Source organism: Ascaphus truei, chromosome 3 (assembly GCF_040206685.1).
Source record: "Ascaphus truei isolate aAscTru1 chromosome 3, aAscTru1.hap1, whole genome shotgun sequence".
NCBI classification, from domain to species: Eukaryota; Metazoa; Chordata; class Amphibia; order Anura; family Ascaphidae; genus Ascaphus; species Ascaphus truei.
The window spans coordinates 435,675,773-435,688,921 of record NC_134485.1 but is presented as its reverse complement, the minus strand read 5'-3'; the positions used below and the strand labels follow the sequence as shown (position 1 = coordinate 435,688,921).

Below are 13,149 nucleotides of genomic sequence, written 5' to 3'. Positions count from 1 at the left end.
AATATATTACATTTTAATTGGGGTTTTTTATTATACTTTTTTCTTGTTTTTATTGCATTTATTTTACACATTTATTGGTAAGACTAATATTATTTTCATTATATATTTATTGGTTATTTGCACATTTATATTCACTTATTCTTTATTATTTTTTCACATATTATATCACATTCACATTAGACCACATTTAAACATTAAGGGATAATATCATTAATTTTTCACATATACATATATTACACTATTGTATAAACTTAGATATAGTTTTTATCTGTCATTAGACATACTTATTTTTCTTTGACTACATGTTATATAGTATTGTTTTGTTGGGATATTAGTCTTCCACTTTGATGATTGGTTAATATGTTAATTGTTGTTTATTGTTAAGCTCCATTGGACTTGTGTGATGCTCAGAGGCTTTGGACGCTCTTCTAGGGGTAGATTTTGCAGGGCGGAGGATTCAATTGATTACTCATACCCTTCAGCTTATATCATTTACATTGACCTTATTGTGGGCGTGCATTAGCCTCTGACCATTATATAACCCGACTCCCATGGAGCAGTAGTACTCTTTGATAAAGCGCCTCCACGGCGGGAAACGCGTCAGAGTTTTTCAATTTAGTGTGTCTGTCCTTTTTTGGCTATTATGCCTAATAAATAAACTAATTTTTTACATCAAGCCCTCTTTATTATTTTTGGCAGTGCTCTGCTCTTTCACTACTACTTTTTGACCTTCTCCCTGCATTGCAGCACGCACCGGCACTTCATACACGGAGCAGCTGTTCCACCTGAGAGGATTTCCTTCACTAGCTGCGTAGTGTCTTGGACATAGCCAGTGTGCAGCCGATAACCCCTTCCCTCACCTGCTCCGGGATACTCCAGCATTGACGAACCCAGCTTGGAGGTTTTGAGTGTGTCGTCCTCCCCACCAACAGCCGCCACTTACCCCCCTGCAGCAACGGACCGGTTCATCAGGAGATTTCCAGCAGGCACCCGGTTAGACGGCCAGAGACTCTGCTTGCAGGGCTCCATTACACCTGCCAGTCTCTTTCACCGGGTCTGCCGCACGTTCAGCCGAGGAGGTTAACACCAGCAATCATCTCCTCCCGGGGGGGTGTGCTCCATCGGCGTGGGGACATCGTTTCCAACGGCTCCAAACAGGTGAGGTGGGGGTATTCAGGCCCGCACACACCATCGGCATACCAATTGGGACACCCTTACCGTTCATTCATTCAGTATTTGGTTTTCTATTAAGTGCTTATTTTTTATTGACTGCCTGGCATATTTGTAGCACCACCAGGGGATTATCCCCATTTTTCTCACATGCCTGAAGGGATAGCCTGGTTAACATGGGTCAGGAATTCTTGAGAGGGTCTGCGCTAGAGGTAGCCAAGAGAGGTTGACGCCCTAGTACTACATGGGAACGCCAGAGTACTCTAGCCAGTAACCAGGACACTTACCGCAGAGCACAGACTGGAGGAAGGTGGACACAGCATACACAGAGAGAGTGAGCCTAGCCTGAGGTAGTGCAACATGAGTCAAACGTACATTAGATACATGTAGGTGGTGCACTGGCATTCTTTATTGCATCAAAATGGCAGATGCCCCGCAGAGAGGAGCACCATGTGTGATAGTAGAAATTACCAAGTAAATATGGCGACCGCACGAAGTGGAGTTCCGCGCGGTGCGGACAATCCAAGATGGCGGCAAGCGCCTGATGGAGGGAGCGCACGTGGTGTGTACACCACAGAGGAGCGAGCTGCAGAAGGGACTTTTGCAAGCATGTTATGGAGTGGTGCCAAGGCTGTGGGCACGCCATTTTTCTCCTGCCTATGATCCCGGGGTGCTACCCTGGAGGACAGTGTTGAGGCCATTGTTGTTATGTGCGGTGTGGATGGAGAACCTGATTGCCAGACGGTGATCAACCGACAAAAATCTAATTCTGTTGCTATAGTGAATGGCCGTGCAAACCAAGATGGCGGTTCCCGCTTCCTTTGGAGACCGCGTGGGCCGAGTGAAGAGAATTCTGCAAATGCTAAGATTGCAGAAAGTTGGCCGGGATTGGCGCCAAAAAGAGAACCCCACCCTGCTGGGGGGTATGGTGCGAAAGCTGTGGCCATGCCCAACTGGACTGTGACAGGTTCAGAGCCAGTGCTGGGTCACCCCAGTAATATCCACCAAGAGGAGGGGTCCCTATCTTTGTCAAATGAGAATGGAGCTAGCTGAGGGAGGAGTTAAAGGAGCGACCCCTGCCCTTCAGTTGTGAGGAGCTGGTGAACAGGAAAGACCACTGTGCAAAGTGTCCCCTGTAACCAGTATGACCACGCCCGAGATGGACATTTTAGCTCACCCCTACTCGTTGCCAGGAGGCTTTCTGGTGATAAAGGCGGGTGACAAGGAGACATTGCGGTGCCTGTGCATGCAGTGCAGGTTGCCCGGCGGAGAAGCCAGCACGACGGCAAGGTGTCCCCAATGTGGCCTCTATTATCTATGGGCCGTGCAGCCCTTTGAGCCTGGACATGCCGTGGAGGTGGGAGCAGAGACAGCCAAGCTGACGGCTGGAGCCTCGCCCAAAGTCAAGACAGAGCAAGCTGATCCCGGAGAATAGGAATCCCTGCTAATGGTAGCACCGGAGAAGGAAATTGGGGCCTGCAACCGCAGCGAGAACCCGGAACCTCGCTGTCGGTACCCTGTGGAAGTGCCACTACCAGCGTCGGAGTCTGCTTCCTCGGACGAGGAGCAGACCAGCCCATCGGTGGTGATGCGACTACTGGCAGGCCACTACAGCGGTGCTGAAAAAAAGCCAGCACTTACCTGCATCATAGCGGAGCAGAGTTGAGAGAGTCCGCGATCACCTGCGCTGGTGCGACCGGAGCCGATGAGTTCCACGGCCGTGGTGACTCCCGGAGTGGAAGGCGGAGAAGATCGCATCGGCAGCTGATGGAGCGGTGAGACACCTCCTTGCCCTCCACAGGCTCCGATGGCAGTATCGGAGATGGAAGGCACGGCCAAGTCCCGAGCAGAGCTCCAAGCTGAACCATCACTTCCAGCGGCGGATGTCGTTCTGGAAGAAGAGGTTCCGGTGGGGAACCCAACCCAAGATGGCGACGCCTCGTCCCACGAGATGGATGACATCACTTCCGGCGGACACTGCAGAACCGGATGGAAGATTGCTGCGCCCTCGCAACAGCCATTCTGTAGCAGATCGTCTGGAGTTGGGAAGAGCAAGAGCTGGCAGGCCCTGCGGAAGCCTGGGAACCAGGATACAGGTGAGCCTGAACCCCAACCCATTGGTACCGGCCGAGGTATCGAGAAGTTGCGGGTCATAGTACCGCATCGGCCGTATGCTGTGCCCTATGCCCTGCCCCCGGCCATACCCCAAACCCCTGCCCCTGTCACCTCCTCACCTGGGTCCCTATCAAGCCAAGGGTTGTCTGGGGAGTCCCGGGATACCTCCGATGAACGGACTAGGTCGAATCTGGACTGGGGGGATTGTTTCACATCTGATGATGGATCGGGGAGGGAAATGCTTTCGCGTAAAATGTCATCCTGTACGAGTGATACTGATTGTAATGCCAATGTAAGATGTAGGCCCAAGTCCCTTGGGTCCAATTCCAGGTCCACAGGGACATCCGGAATTTCTTCAGGGGGAGAACTGAAGGAAAGTGATATAACAGTTACCGTAACAGAGCAGGCAGTGGAGAAAGAAACCAGATGGTGGGCTCCAATGTTTGAGGGGTATGAGGCCTGGTTGGACCGTACACGGTTCATATTAATGAGAAGTGATATAGTGGACCACTGGTGGGATGTAGGTGAGTTCACGGATGAGGAGCGCTTAGAGGAATTAAGACTAAGGTGGTATGATATTCAGAAGGGCGTAGTTACTCCCAAAGGGTCGTCCATACTTTATGATGTGGCTGCTTCAGAAGAACCATTATCATGGGTGCTGCCAGGCAGGGCAGGTAATAAGAAACTCATCCGCACTAGCAGGGCTGAGAGAGCAATTGTTGCCAAGTATAAAAAGTCTCATGGCCTGGAGTATCCATACGTGCCTGAACCTCTGATGCAAGAGATCGAGGATAATAGGGATACGTGGTTGAGGGAGACTGTGGAGGAGTATATTATGTCCAAATCAGGTGGTCATGCAGTGTACAAGACTGAGGAGAGGATATCTTATCTTATGAGAGTATGGAGTGTTGGGCGCAACATCTTCATGAATAAGATGGAGTATAGGCCAGAGAATGGGCTGCTCAGGTCTCACAGCATTACTGTAAAGGATGCCAATGGAAGGGAGGTGCAGAAACCAGACCCTAGGCACTATTACTAAATAGATTCTCCTTAGGAGCAGTACCGTTCTGCAGGTCAGGATGGGGCTGTTATATGATTATGTTTCTGCTGAAAAATATGTTCTGTGATAATGTATTTCTATTCTAACGTGTATTAATGTGTTTTGCAGTGCTACCTAAAGGAAGGTTCAGCAAATTTAGATCCCAGCCGGGGCCGTTGGGTTCCACCAGGGGGAGAATGTAGCCATGTGTAAAATTGGTGTACATATCTCCTTCATACTGGCAGTCATCCTGGTAAGTATGCAGGGTTGCCAGTAACAATCATGGAGGTTTGCCCTCAAACCTTGGTGAAGTGTCATATGTAGCAAAGGAAGTGACAACATGCTTTGTGTCCACTGTTAGTGTCACAGAGGTGGGTCTGTTTCTGGAGCCTATATAAGACACACCACTGCCTAAAGTTAGTGGTTCTGTTCCTATGTTATTCTGAGTGAAGTGTCTGCAGCAGTACCAGTCTGCCTGTCAGATACATCAGAGCAAGCTGAGTACACACTGTGTCCAGGGACCTGGCACAGCTGGTGGATCTCCCTTAGGGAAGAGGTGGAGAACAACTCAATTAAGAGAGGAGGAACCTTCTGCATGGAGTACTCCAAAGAAATGAGCGGCTACGTGTCGGCCGAAATGTGGGGCAGTCTGCTTATGGAGATGACATTAAAGATGCCCTGGTTCAAAAGATCCCTTCTATGTGAGTGTGGAGTCATTCAGCAGAAGGATGCACCAAGAAGGAGTTCCCCATCAGATACATCCCCCTGCTGCCGCAGGGATCCTGATGGGGTGGAGGCGCTGTACCGAATGTGAGTAGGACTCAGAGACACTACCTCAGACGCCTGTCATGCTGATATCCCCACTAATACCCAGCGGGAGACTCAGGAGTCCTGTAAGCCAGCAGGTACACCACACACTACACAGACATGTAATGGGGCCAGTAGACCACAGGGGCCAATATGAGATTGGGTGGGGGCTATTTGGACACTCCCTGGCAGAGAGTCTTATAGACGTTTGAATGAGTATGATCCTACTTTGCAATAAACTACTTATTATCAAATGAACTCCGTTTGTCAGTTTGGAACATTGACAACTATTTAACACCTCAAGTCATACAGTAAATTGCATACTACACAGGGGGGTGTTAGGTTTCAGTCACAGATAACATTCTTACAGTATATGCACCTTTTTTAAGCTAAGCTTTATTCACTGTACCATCACCAGAAGAAGAGAACAGTGTATCTCGAAAGCTTGGACAAATAAAGGCATTTCGTTAGCCACAGAATGGTATTGTCTATTCATTTAATATATATATTTATAAAGTGTATCCATTGTTTTGCTACTATAAGAAGAAATTATTGGAAACAATATAACACAATTGTCTTTTTTATTTGCTTTTCCCTTTTTTCCTATGATCCATGCACCTGAGGATTCTTCTCTTTGCATCTGTACTCAAAGGGGCCTTGGAACCCTCCGCTTCTGAGTCCGGCAGCAGGATTAAGAAAAGTTTTGAATTCTTTCGATTTTTTTCAAATACTGGACTTTCATATTCATCACTTGTATGTATGTTTACATTGAACTAAAACACGAGATTTGCATTTACAAATGCAGCGGCCGTTATTCGAACATTTCACGTGCTGTATACCTCGCAATACCCATTCCACGGCGCGGGATATCTTCCAACCGTTCCGCCTTAAGACGCGAGCGCAGGCGAGTGCAGAAAATGGCATTTTTGTGTTCTGGTTTTTAAACACCCGCAAATTGACACGGTAGCACAGTACTGTACTCATTACAATTCATTCATTTCTGCCACGGATACGCGAAGAATTGCAGCCAAAGAAACAGAATCCATTAAATTTAAACAAATCAACCGTGAGTGTCTGCTGTGACTGGCGGCGTGAATGCCGCGTGGAATACAGCAGAGAACACGAAAACGGCTCTGTGAAATGTTCGAATAACGGCCGCTGCATCTGTATATAGATAAATTGTGTGTCCATATTGACCCACTGTGCGAGGAAGTTCCCTTTATTTAAATATTAGAATTTGACCGTTAGCGCTCCTTTCTCTCTCTCTTATCCTTACCTGTGTCCCTGTGGCCCAGGCTTCCTCTACTCTCATATTACCCCGGGGTACTCGCTGTCTCTTCCCTGTCTTACCTGAGAGGTGCAGTGTTCTAGTGAGGGGTGCAGTCAGGGTGAGGTGCTGAAGTTGGCAGGTCACGCCGTTGCTCTCCTGCTCCCTCAGCTCCTCTGTCACGTTCACGCTGGACGTCTTTGTATAAGATCCGTCCTCGTTCTCTGTTAGGTTCTCCTCTGTCTGGAGACCCACCAGGGAGAAGCTCCAGGAAATGTTCAGCTCCGGAGGGTAAAATCTCTCAGCCGTGCAGACAAGGAGCTGCCCCCCTGCTCCCATCCTCAGGGTTATTGCAGGGGTCCCTGGGAAACAAGCAGCTTGTTAGTGCAGAATTACATTGATAAAATATATTATTTGTGTCCCGCTGCTCCCATTTCTCCCCCCTCTACTCAGATTTCTCCACCCCCCCGCTCCGATTTCTCCACCCTCTACTCAGATTTCTCCACCCCCCACTCCGATTTCTCCCCCCCTTGCTCTGATAGCCCCCCGTGTGTATGTTAGAGTGTATGAGAGTGTCTGAGAGAGTGGGGTCTATGCAGTAAGAGCCGAAAACGCACTTTTGGCAGGGGTTTGAATTCGCCATGTGTTTGGCGAGTTGCTCTCACGGTATACAGGAAGGCCCGAATACCTGTGAGAGCAACATTTCCAAACATTGCGAGATGCCGGTATCGAGACGGTCTGCCTGCCGAGAAGGGCTCCCCCCCGCCAAGATTTGCCTGCAGCAAAGAGAGATCCACCATTCTCTATTTTTTAATAACATTTTTATTCATAGTGTAGATGTGCAGGGGGTGTCTGGAGCTAAACCGCATCGGTATCAGGTCCGGGGACCCCCTGCTTCCCGAGATACAGGCCCCATTATGGGGTGCCGGTAATTAAGGGGTTAACCCACCCTGCCCCGAAACCCACCCACGAGGCCTAACCACCCTCCCCAGGCAACTACTCCCACCCTTCACCTATTCATTTGTACAGTGGCTTCATCATGCCCATATATTATATTATAATATATATATATATTTGGCTAGGTGCTGTGTTTTCTTTGGAGATGAGTTTTAATTTCTTTTGCAATGTGCTGTGTTTTTAATTTTGCAATGTGATGTTTTGAGATTGAGATTTGATGTTTATATTTGTGCATGTTTGGGTAATCCTTAACCATGCTGTGTTCCTCCACTCGTTCCTCTGAACGCCTCTGGAGGAAATCTCATACTCTCGCAGACTTCCTTCACTACAAATTTATGCTATCTTGTTTCAACTCTGCCCTCTCGCAACTACACAAGCCTACTTTTCTTCACTAATCAATATGCAGAAGTCTAACCCATGCCGACTGTTCTCTGTCTTTGATACTCTACTCAAACCACCCTCAGCTGCCTCTACTTCCTCCATCTCCGATCAGGACTTTGCTGACTATTTTAAGGAAAAGGTGGAATCCATACATCAGAACATACCCTCTGTTTCTTCCTCCCATCCTACATCTCTTCCTAACTCTCCACCTGCCTTCCTTGACTCTTTTTCCACTGTCTCAGAGGAGGATGTGTCGCTGTTGATCGTCAGTTGCCCTTTGACCCCATTCCCTCCCATCTCCTAAAACCTCTTGTTCCTACTATAATCCCTACGCTCTCACACATTTTTAACTCCTCCCTCTGCTCTGGAACCTTTCCATCCTCCTTCAAACATGCAACAGTCATACCATTACTCAAAAACAGCAAGCTTGACCCTACCTGTCTTTCTAACTATCGACCTGTCTCCCTCCTGCCTTTTGCCTCTAAACTCCTTGAATGTCTTGTATTCTCTCGCTTGCTCCATTTTCTCAACACCTATTCTCTCCTAGATCCTCTACAATCTGGCTTCCACACTGCTCACTCCACGGAAACAGCCCTCACTAAAATAATTGACGACATCCATGCTGCCAAAGACAGAGGTCATTACACTCTGCTCATATTACTCGACCTCTCTGCAGCATTTGACACCGTGGACCACCCTCTTCTCCTTCATATTCTCCATACTCTTGGTATTCGGAACAAAGCTCTATCCTGGATCTCATCCTACCTCTCCCATCGTACTTTCAGTGTCTCTTCTGCTAACACCTCCTCCTCCTCTATTGATCTCTCTGTGGGGGTACCCCAGGGCTCTGTCCTGGGACCTCTTCTTTTTTCTCTTTACACACTCTCTCTAGGTGACCTAATAACATCTTTTGGGTTTAAATATCACCTCTATGCTGACGACACACAAATATACTTTTCAACACCCGACATTACACCTGCTGTACAAACCAAAGTTTCTGAATGTCTCTCTGCTATATCATCCTGGATGGCCCTCCGCCTCCTTAAACTCAACATGGCTAAAACAGAGCTCCTCATACTTCCTCCCAAACCTGGCCTACTACCTCCTTCCACATTACTGTTGGAACTACGATCATTCACCCAGTAGCCCAAGCACGCTGCCTAGGGGTCACACCCGACTCCTCTCTCACATTCGCCCCTCACATTAAAAACGTTTCTAAAACCTGTCGCTTTCTCCTCCGCAATATAACAAAGATACGCTCTTTCCTCTGTTGCTCGACTGCTAAAACTCTGACTCAGGCCCCCATTCTCTCCCGTCTTGATTACTGTAACCTCCTGCTGTCCGGCCTTCCTGCCTCTCACCTGTCTCCCCTACAATCTATCCTAAACGCTGCTGCCAGAATCACTCTACTCTTTCCTAGATCTGTCTCAGCGTCTCCCCTCCTCAAATCCCTCTCCTGGCTTCCGATCAAATCCCGCATCTCACACTCCATTCTTCTCCTCACTTTTAAAGCTTGACACTCTTCTGTCCCTCCTTACATCTCAGCCCTAATTTCTCGTTATGTACCATCCAGACTCTTGCGTTCTGCTCAAGGATGTCTTCTTTCTACCCCCTCTGTATCTAAAGCCCTCTCCCGCCTTAAACCTTTTTCACTGACTGCCCTGCACCTCTGGAATGCCCTTCCCCTCTGTACCCGACTAGCAGCCTCTCTGCCCACCTTTAAGACCCACCTTAAGACACACTTGCTTAAAGAAGCATATGAGTAGCACCGTGGATATTCTGAACACATGATACATAAAGCTTGGCCCCCTGCAGACGCACTTACCAGAACTCCCTCCTACTGTCTCTGTACGTTCTCCCTACCTACCAATTAGACTGTAAGCTCCTCGGGGCAGGGACTCCTCTTCCTTAATGTTACTTTTATGTCTAAAGCACTTATTCCCATGATCTGTTATTTATATTATCTGTTATTTATTTGATTACCACATGTATTACTACTGTGTAGCGCAATGTACTTTAATGGCGCTATATAAATAAAGACATACAATACAATACAACCATTTCTTTGTATATTGTTAACCATGTGTTCTGGTTTTTAAACACCCGCAAATTGACACAGTAGCACAGTCCTGTACACATTACAATTCATTCATTTCTGCCACGGATACGCGAAGAATTGCACCCAAAGAAACAGAATCCATGAAATTGAAACAAATCAACCGTGAGTGTCTGCTGTGACTGGCCGCGTTAATGCCGCGTGGAATACAGAGCACACGAAAACGGCTCTGTGAAATGTTCGAATAACGGCCACTGCATCTGTATATAGATACATTGGGGGTCATGCACTAAGCAGTGATAAGTGGGTTTTCTGGGTGCTATGCACAAAGCAGTGATAAGTGCTTTTAAGTGAGATAACTGCCTTTATAGTGTGATACTGCCTGTTGTGAGATTCACAAAGCAGTGATAACACTGCAGTATCGTGCTATAATGGCTTTTTATCTCACTTAAAAGCACTTATCACTGCTTAGTGCATGACCCCCATTGTGTGTCCATATTGACCCACTGGGCGAGGAAGTTCCCTTTATTTAAATATTAGAATTTGAACGTTAGCGCTCCTTTCTCCCTCTCTTATCCTTACCTGTGTCCCTGACTGATCTCCATGGCCCAGGCTTCCTCTACTCTCATATTACCCCGGGGAACTCGCTGTCTCTTCCCTGTCTTACCTGGGAGATGCAGTGTTCTATTGAGGGGTGCAGTCAGGGTGAGGTGCTGCAGTTGGCAGGTCACTCCGTTGCTCTCCTGCTCCCTCAGTTCCTCTGTCACGTTCACGCTGGACGTCTTTGTATAATATCCGTCCTCGTTCTCTGTTAGGTTCTCCTCTGTCTGGAGACCCACCAGGGAGAAGCTCCAGGAAATGTTCAGCTCCGGAGGGTAAAATCTCTCAGCCGTGCAGACAAGGAGCTGCCCCCCTGCTCCCATCCTCAGGGTTATTGCAGGGGTCCCTGGGAAACAAGCAGCTTGTTAGTGCAGAATTACATTGATAAAATATATTATTTGTGTCCCGCTGCAATAAGAGAATAGACTTAATGGCCCATACTGTGGGTTCTCTCTGCCACGGTGTGAATGTGTCACTGTGAGAGGATGTAATGTGCAATCACATGCTACTGTCACCGTGTCACCGTGTCACTATGTCACGTTGTGATGTCAGGCGCAGTCTCAGTGATGCAAGGTCATTTCTTTCATGGGAGTTTCCAACATGATATTCCACCAATTAGCACTATCGGCATTTAATTAATTACCCTCTATGGGTGATAGGGGATGAAAACAGATTTAATGAGGACAACCGGCACATTTGAAAACAATGGTATATTATTATTATTATTATTATTATTATTATCTCTTATTTGTATGGTGCCAGTATATCCGCAGTGCAGAAGTTATACGTGTATGTATTTAAGGGACAGCCCCAGCTGGCACCAGACTAAAGTAATGGCGCCGGGATAAAGTATTGGCACCGGGATAAAGTAATGGCACCGGGATAAAGTAATGGCACTGGGATAACGTAATGGCACCGGGATAAAGTAATGGCACTGGGATAACGTAATGGCACCGGGATAAAGTAATGCCACCGGGATAAAGTAATGGCACCGGGATAAAGTAATGCCACCGGGATAAAGTAATGCCACCAGGATAAAGTAATGGCACCGGGATAAAGTAATGCCACCGGGATAACGTAATGGCACCGGGATAAAGTAATGCCACCGGGATAACGTAATGGCACCGGGATAAAGTAATGGCACCGGGATAAAGTAATGGCACCGGGATAAAGTAATGGCGCCGGGATAAAGTAATGGCGCCGGGATAAAGTAACGGCACCAGGATAAAGTAATGGCACCGGGATAAAGTAATGCCACCAGGATAAAGTAATGCCACCAGGATAAAGTAATGGCACCGGGATAAAGTAATGCCACCGGGATAACGTAATGCCACCGGGATAACGTAATGGCACCGGGATAAAGTAATGGCACCGGGATAAAGTAATGGCACCGGGATAAAGTAATGGCACTGGGATAACGTAATGGCACCGGGATAAAGTAATGGCACCGGGATAAAGTAATGGCACCGGGATAAAGTAATGGCACCGGGATAAAGTAACGGCGCTGGGATAAAGTAACGGCGCTGGGATAAAGTAACGGCGCTGGGATAAAGTAACGGCGCCAGGATAAAGTAACGGCACCGGGATAAAGTAATGGCGCCGGGATAAAGTAACGGCACCGGGATAAAGTAATGGCGCCGGGATAAAGTAATGGCGCCGGGATAAAGTAACGGCGCCGGGATAAAGTAATGGCGCTGGGATAAAGTAATGGCGCCGGGATAAAGTAATGGCGCCGGGATAAAGTAACGGCACCGGGATAAAGTAACGGCACCGGGATAAAGTAATGGCACCGGGATAAAGTAATGGCACCGGGATAAAGTAATGGCACCGGGATAAAGTAATGGCGCCGGGATAAAGTAACGGCACCGGGATAAAGTAACGGCACCGGGATAAAGTAATGGCACCGGGATAAAGTAATGGCGCCGGGATAAAGTAATGGCACTGGGATAAAGTAATGGCACCGGGATAAAGTAATGGCACCGGGATAAAGTAATGGCACCGGGATAAAGTAATGGCACCGGGATAAAGTAACGGCACCGGGATAAAGTAACGGCACCGGGATAAAGTAACGGCACCGGGATAAAGTAATGGCACCGGGATAAAGTAATGGCGCCGGGATAAAGTAATGGCACTGGGATAAAGTAATGGCACCGGGATAAAGTAATGGCACCGGGATAAAGTAATGGCGCCGGGATAAAGTAATGGCACCGGGATAAAGTAATGGCACTGGGATAACGTAATGGCACCGGGATAAAGTAATGGCGCCGGGATAAAGTAACGGCGCTGGGATAAAGTAACGGGACTGGGATAAAGTAACGGCGCCGGGATAAAGTAACGGCGCCGGGATAAAGTAACGGCGCCAGGATAAAGTAAAGGCACCGGGATAAAGTAACGGCGCTGGGATAAAGTAATGGCGCCGGGATAAAGTAATGGCGCCGGGATAAAGTAACGGCACTGGGATAAAGTAACGGCACCGGGATAAAGTAACGGCGCCGGGATAAAGTAACGGTGCCGGGATAAAGTAAAGGCGCCGGGATAAAGTAATGGCGCCGGGATAAAGTAATGGCACTGGGATAAAGTAACGGGACTGGGATAAAGTAATGGCACCGGGATAAAGTAACGGCGCCGGGATAAAGTAACGGGACTGGGATAAAGTAATGGCACCGGGATAAAGTAATGGCACCGGGATAAGGTAATGGCACCGGGATAACGTAATGGCACCGGGATAAAGTAATGGCGCCGGGATAAGGTAATGGC

At 47.9% G+C, this 13,149-nt stretch overlaps 1 long non-coding RNA gene across 1 annotated transcript in view; it reads right to left on the bottom strand.

Annotated features, from left to right (window-relative positions):
• Positions 1-10,479: 10,479 nt before the first annotated feature.
• Positions 10,480-13,149, bottom strand: part of LOC142491220 (uncharacterized) — a 175,621-nt gene continuing 172,951 nt past the window's right edge. The window contains exon 3 of the long non-coding RNA XR_012800351.1: positions 10,480-10,738. This is a non-coding gene — a long non-coding RNA (uncharacterized LOC142491220). The remainder of the gene's footprint in view (positions 10,739-13,149) is intronic.